Here is a 6,000-nt window from a genome sequence, read left to right as displayed (position 1 = left end):
AGATGGTTGAGGCACATAGACTGAGACAGCCTGAGAGGAGTCTTAAAGATAACAGGGAGAAAAAAATGACAGCCCTATTCCCAGGATAAAAGGCAGAGGAGGGCCAGAAGGCAAAGGTGCTCCGGGAGAAAGGAAGAGAGCTGAACGTGACACTTCGAAATTGGAATCAAGCCTAGTGAATTCAATAGAGTGGGATGAAATGAAATTGTGTGACTGTCAAATAAAATGACCTGAGGATGATGGTTAATAAAACACTCAAGGATCATAAAAGGGACGAGGAACACATTTGCAGCCCCACCAGGGCATCTGGGATCGAAGTCATTACACGTTCATTTACAACATGGAAAGGTTCATTCCCATTATAATTAAAATATACATATAGAATGACATATTAAGGTTGTTTGGAAAGCAGCAGCTGGTAGCTAAAAACTGGTAGTTTAAAGGGGGGGGGGAATAAAATGAACGCCATTACAGAACACGTATTTCTAAAGGACTTAGTAGGGTTGGCGTTAAATTGGACCAAATAAGTGTGAACTCATTTTCTGGCTCTCCCACTAGAGGACTGGAGGTGGGAACTCCTCCTCGCCTGCAGCTCTCACGTGGATAATCGGATTTGCACCAGGAGTGCCCAGACATTCGTCCTTAATAACACTCACCACTTAAAGAAACCAGGGCTTCTTGGAAAGTAGCTGATACCATACCTCTGTGCAAGAAAAATCAAAGCAGGCCTAAGTCTGCTAGATGATGCCAGAAGCATGTTAGTTTCAAAACATATTTAGGGAAAGGGATGCAGGGAAGGGAGGAAAGAAGGGAGGGAGGGAGGGAGGGAGGGAGAGAGGAAGGGAGGGAGAGAGGAAGGAAGAAGGGAGGGAGTAAAGTTGCGGCTGAGTACCAGAAAGGAAACAAACGTGTGAACACCCAAGTCCGTTGTGATATTGAATGTGGGTAAAAAAAAAAAAAAAAAAAAAGTATATGTGAGTTTCCCCAAAATGTCAACCATTCAATGTGCCTACCATAGCCCAGTTTTGGTTAATAATTAAGCTGTGGATTTCTTTCTTTTAAGATTTTATTTATTTGACAGAGAGCAGTAGAGAGAGGGAGAGAGCCAAGCAGGGGCAGCAGGAGAGAGAGGGAGAAACAGACTCCCCGCTGAGCAGGGAGCCCGACGCGGCACTCCATCCCAGGACCCCGGGATCATGACGGGAGCCGAAGGCAGATGCTGAACCAATGAGCTATGGCTTTCTTGTACTTGTATCAGGCAGTTCGACTTAAGGGACATGCAGGGATGAAAGATGCACTGGGTTGTAGTTTCTTTAAGCGAAGGTTTGGTGAGTTTTGTGACTGTAGCAGGCAAAATTTGATCATAGGAAGTCACCCCCACAGGTGATTAGCCCGTTGGGTGAAATTCTTTCAGGAGGCACGTCCAGCCTGCATCCCCAGACTGGCCAATCTCCAGGTGACTCTCCGTATCTGTAACAGCAGAGCAACTGCAAACAAGGAGCAAACAAGGAGCTCCCAACCTGAGTCTGTAAGTGTGTATGAGCCCTAAACCTTTGCCTTAGTCACCTCAACCTAACCGTGAGGCTCGTTCTGCCTTCTTTGCCTGACTAGAGGCTTGGAGATCAATATACAGATGGTGAATGATGCAAATGTATATTAACACTTCTGTGATGGGTCTAAGGGTGTGTGCAGTAGTCACTGCTGCAGTCACTGGAATCATCTGTGTTCTGCCTGTAATTTTTGGAAGTTTAAAAATTTAATTGAAAAGTTTTGTATTTCTTTATTTAAAAATTCACATAACAAAATTAGGCATCCACCATTTCAACGTGTACAATTTTTATCTGCTTTTTAATGTGTTGGAAAAGTATAAAAGCATGTGACATATTGGACTTGAGATGTTGATTTCATAACTTGGGTGGATTAAGTTTGGTGATTAAATGCTTAAATAAATCTGTTTAGATCGACAAGTTGAGATTTACTCTGTTTCATGAATAAGTGTTTAAGTTCTTAGTGTTAAATGCTTAGAGTCTAAGATTTTGTTAGATTCATGTCTGCCTTGTTAGATTTTTGAAGTGCTTAATTATAGCTTAAACAGTCAGAGCTAATTTAATCAATCAAATCTGTAAGTGATATTAAATGTTTAGAGAATTTATGGGCTAAGTGAACATCAATCAAAAAAGTCTAAGACTTAACATGAAAACACTAGCTTTATGAACAAAATAGCAAGATTTAGAAGTTGAACCTGAGTTAATAAAATCAGGCTTTAAATTTACAACTTTAATCAGGTGACAAACATTAAAATAAATAGCTTTATTCTTTTCCATGCATAAAATTTCCCCTCGGACAATAAAAACTCAACTGATAGTGGCTTAGCAGTTTACAAACTAATACAAAGTATAGAATGATATTTATTTGTTGAAATGTTGACAGCTGCAGATATTCCAAGTATTCCAAGTATTCCAAGGAAGCATCCTTTTTTGAATTTAGTTTTCTTTTATTCTATTTTTCTTTTACTATTTCATTTATAGCAGCTAACTTCTACAAGCAGTGGTGAATATGTTGCTCAAATACATGCCTCTTGCAGGGAAGGAAACCCTGTGACCCACCCCACACTCCATCTCCCAGGCCGTCTCCAAGAGTTTTTTTGAATTATTGTGGGCTGGTCACAGTCTAGGCAGGAAGCTCTTCCCTGCACCTGATCAAAGTCCAGCCTGTTGCTTCTCAGTGTGCATAGGAATCACCTGCAGACTTGGATTCCAAATGACTGGGATGGGTGGGGTGAGAATTTGCACTTTTACTGAGCTCCTTATGATGCTCTGCATCCAGGACCCGCCCCCCTGAAGCCCTTGAAGGGCATGCTCTGCACACGTGAGCATGCGTGGGTGTGGCTCTTTCCAATGGTCCCAGTTATCTAGGGCTCTCAGCCAGGTGAGTGCATGCTCTCTCTCTCCCTGTCTCTCACGTAAGGGGTTTTCTCTGTGGATGGAACAAAGCATTTTGCTCTCCTACAGTAGCAGGGCCCAGGGGCCCTCATCTGAGGAGGCATTGAGACAACTGCCCTCCTTTGGTCCTAAGTCTGACACCCCCTCCACTGATCTCTGATGTGTGGCCTTCCCTCCATCACAGAGATCAGATCCAAGACTGTTTGGGAATGGCCAGTAGGGGCGGGAGTGAGGGGTAGTACAGAACAGGTTATTTTGCTGAATTTCTGCAGGATTCCCACCCACCTCCCCACCCCCTCACTGGCTTGTAAGCTCTTGGAGGACTGGCACTTTGATTCTGTTCTCTGCTGTGTCCCCAGGAGCTACAAGGGTGCCAGACACATCCTAGGTGCTCGGTGTTTATGGGCTGAATGAAGCCTGTTTTGGCTCTAGGCCATTCAAACCCTCAGGAATTTGACATTGGGGTCCAAGTCTTACGGGACAGACCGTGGTAAGTGCCTTGCTTAGCCTCTTTTGGGCATACATCTCCCTCGAGGAAGAAGTGTGGCCAAGGGCAGGACTGGAGTCTCTTTATGCCCCTTGTCATAACGCCATCTCAATACCACATCCATCTCTGGCCCAGACGCAGAACCCAGGCCAGAGGGCAAGGGCTCCTCACCCAGGGCCAGGGGAGGATGCTGAATCAGAGGCAGACAGAGCAGAGGGCTAACGGAAAAACCCCTGAGGCCCAAAAAGCTGCGAGGAGAATGTGATGAGTTGCCAGACTTCAGAGAGCAGAAGCAAATATCAAAGCCAGGGACTACAGCCAGGAATCCAAGGTCCAGTGAGGTGAAGAGCAAGAGTAAGAGGGCCGCTTGGAGCTGGGGAGGGGCCGAGGCCTTTCCCTGGGCCAGGCATGTGAGGCTTGCTTTAATGTGCCTCCAGGAGCAGGGTGAGGGTGGGTCAGTCGAGATTAAAGGGGGCCGTGGGTAGGGTGGACGGAATGGTATTTCCCCGAGGGCTCTTCTGCTTGGGGTTAGAGCTGGGGAGCTGCACGTGGTCTTAGAAGTCACAAGGATGATCTTAAATCCCAGCCTCTACTTGCCGACTGCATAACCTTGAGTGAGTTACTTAAAAGTAATCTCACCTTGCCGTTCAGAAGGTACAAACCCTGGCTCAGCTTAAAATGTGTGTATCCCCAGCAATCTCTGGACTGGTGGGGATCTAGAGAGAGAAATTGGAAAGAAGTCAGCAAAGTCATTCCTGAAGAGGAAAACAGAAGGAGCAATTCATGCCAAACTTCAGAAGCTCTGAGCCGGGCCTCCGAAGAAGGGAGGCTGCAAAGAGCAGCAGATCCCTTTGATCCCGAGACATTGACACGGTCATAGGACACTCAGCAGACTTGATCTGAACATCTGACGCTACCTGATTACTTCCAGAATGGGACTGCTGGCAGGCCAGCTGGCAGACCCACTTTCCCCATGGTGATGCTTATCTAATTTTTACTTCCTTTGTTCTCCACCATCTCCTGTACTCCACATCATCTCTCTAGAAATAGAAGTATTTTCCTGAAAAGGCGAGAAACTTTGATCGCGGCACTCCTGGTGCCGGGACTCACTGGGACCTCTGGGGTCAGCTGCCAAAGAACCCCCCCACCAGCATCGGGCAAACTCTGGGGCAGAACTTCCTGTGCATCCATCACCTGCTCTCCACCTGTATTCCTGTGCCCTGGCTGAGAAGCCAGAAGATGCAGGGTGAGATATACGAGCTGCAACTCAGTTTCTTCATGTATAAAAAGAAGTCTACAGAATCACAATGGAGCTGCAAACATCAAGCAAGACAGTGTGCCTGAAAGTGCTACTATAGTCGGGGTGGTGTTATTGTGGTGGTGGTTGTTGCTCTAGCTGTTCACACTTCAACCACTATGCCTCTATGTTTGTTGCCAAATCCAACTATATATCAGTTAGAATTAAGTTTGGCTGCTAATTACAAAAACAAACACAAAGTAAAAGCGACTTAAAGAACATAGTTTCTCTCTCATCTGAAATCTGTCCCCGGTTTTATGGTGCTCCATGATATCAAAGATCCAAGATCCTTTTATCTTGTTGCTTTACCATGGGTAGCAGCTTCCATTCCTAAGGTCACCTCATGGCCCAAAATGGCTGTAGGAGATCCAGCCATTACATGACAATCCAGTCAACAGAAAAGAATTGCTAAGAAGAACATGCCTCCTCCGTTTTAGGACACTTCTGGAAGGTGTAGCTCTCCTTCCCTCATTGGCCGTCCCAGACACAGGGCCACATCTAGCTGCAAGGGAGACTAGGAGATAGGGTATGTATTCTGAGTGACCATGTGCCTAGCTAGGACTCAAGAAGAAGGGGAAGCTAGGGAGTCTCTACCACAAACGGTCATTTCTCCATCTTCATCTTAATCTACCTGTCGGCAGCAGTTCGGCACTCCCTCTGAAAAGACTTTCTTTCCTTCACTACTGAGAAGGAAACCACACCTTCCCGGTTTTCCTCCTCCTCTCTGCTACCCTTAAGTGTTGGAATGACTCAGGGCAGTCCTGGGGACGCCCCTTCCTTCTCTGTGCATACTCTCCTCCCAGGTGATCTCACCTAGTCTCAAGAACCTAAATGCCAATCCAGGTGCCAAGAAATCCTAAATCCAGCGCTGGCCTCTCCCTCTAATTCCAGAATCATATATACAGCTGCTACTTGCCATCCGCTCTTGGATGTCTAATGGGTGTCTCAACCTCCACTCCTCTCCATGCATAGACTTGCACTCCCCAAGTTTCTCCCATCACAGTAAGTGGCACCAGTGACTTCAGCCAGGGAAATTGGAGTTGATCTTAATTCCTCACTTTTCCTATACTCCCCACACCCATGCCATCAGGAAGTCATAATGACTATCTTCAAAATATATCTCAAGGTCCACTTGCTTTCACATACACCACTGTGCTCTAGTCCAAAGCACCCTGTCTCCCCTAGATCTCCACAGTAACCTCCTGACTGGGCCTCCCTGCTTCCCCTCCTGCCTCCTATTACCTATCCTCACACAACAGAGTGAGATTTTTTTT

The sequence above is a fragment of the Eumetopias jubatus genome, unplaced genomic scaffold (genome assembly GCF_037043125.1).
Source record: "Eumetopias jubatus isolate StellerSeaLion01/CBP00866 unplaced genomic scaffold, mEumJub1_p1.0 scaffold_8, whole genome shotgun sequence".
Lineage (NCBI taxonomy): Eukaryota > Metazoa > Chordata > Mammalia > Carnivora > Otariidae > Eumetopias > Eumetopias jubatus.
Note: the sequence above shows the minus strand (reverse complement) of the source record.